At 40.3% G+C, this 1,137-nt stretch overlaps 1 non-coding gene across 1 annotated transcript; it reads left to right on the top strand.

The window, feature by feature from the left end:
• The first annotated feature begins 841 nt into the window (after nucleotides 1-841).
• Nucleotides 842-904, top strand: LOC117715923 (U7 small nuclear RNA). Its single transcript, XR_004607704.1, has one exon. It is a non-coding gene; the product is annotated as a U7 small nuclear RNA (small nuclear RNA).
• The last annotated feature ends 233 nt before the right edge of the window (nucleotides 905-1,137 follow it).

Below are 1,137 nucleotides of genomic sequence, written 5' to 3' on the forward strand. Positions count from 1 at the left end.
TAGTAGGGACAGAGTGGCTTGGTTTCTGCCCCTGAGACAGGGTCCTGGTGTGAGCTCATGGAAGTCCATGGCTGCTGTCAGCAAAAGGCTTGTTTGTGTAATAACATACATATTTTGTGGAACCAGTACTGGCAGTGGAGGACTTTTTCCTTCTGAGGAAGGTCCTCCCTGTTAATGTTAATGTCTCCATAATAATAAGAAGCAGCAAGAGTCCAGGAATAAAGGGCGTGGCTTTGTTTCAGCAAAATAGTAAACTCTGGTACCTTCAGGACAGCCCTTAAGGATTTGGAAAATAACTCCAAAACCATGAGTTTAAAAATCCATAACTTCTCAACTATGCAAAAATGTAAAAATGTAATATGAGTTATGGGGGACTTCATGAATCTAAAGGAACAAAAGCAGCTACACTATAATTCAGCTTATCAAAAAAGATACAAAGGCAGGGAGATATACATGCAGGCAGATTCCTGAGTTCAAGGTCCACCTGTGACACAGCCAGTATAGGCCCAGTTGTGGTAGAAATGATACTTTCACGTCAGGGCCCCACCCAGCTAGCTTATCCCCTCTGCTTAACAGAGGCAGGCAGATCTCTGAACTCTTTTGCAATGTCAAAAGAAAATGTATGCTTGCCCAAGATTTAAGATGCTCAGGTCAAGGGATGCTGATACATAGAAAAAAAAAAAAAAAAAAAAAAAAAAAAAAACCCTGGGATAAATGACTAAATTGATATGCAAATTAAAAAACTGGGCTTTTGATCTGCATGAGATGAGCTAGCAAAAAACAATAGCAGTTCTTCAGAATTTTTCTCTGGAGAGAGCTGAGATGTCAGGAGATGTCTGGAGAGAGAAAACAGCTCTTCAACCATTTTTCTAGCAGGATTTCTGATTTTGTCAGAAGATCCAAAAAGTATTTTACAGCAGCTTTTTTGACTTCGGTCAGAAAACCTATGAGTTCTCCAGATATTTTTTACAATTGTTTTACTAGCAGAGAGAGCTGTCTCAAGAGGAGTTTTTAGAATAGCAAGAAAAATCTGTCTAGAGCAGAGCAGAAAACACACACACTGAGAGAGACAGACACACACAGAGAGAGAGAGAGAGAGACAGAGAGAGAGAGAGAGAGAGAGAGAGAGAGAGAGAG

The sequence above is a fragment of the Arvicanthis niloticus genome, chromosome 9, assembly GCF_011762505.2.
Source record: "Arvicanthis niloticus isolate mArvNil1 chromosome 9, mArvNil1.pat.X, whole genome shotgun sequence".
Taxonomy (NCBI): domain Eukaryota; kingdom Metazoa; phylum Chordata; class Mammalia; order Rodentia; family Muridae; genus Arvicanthis; species Arvicanthis niloticus.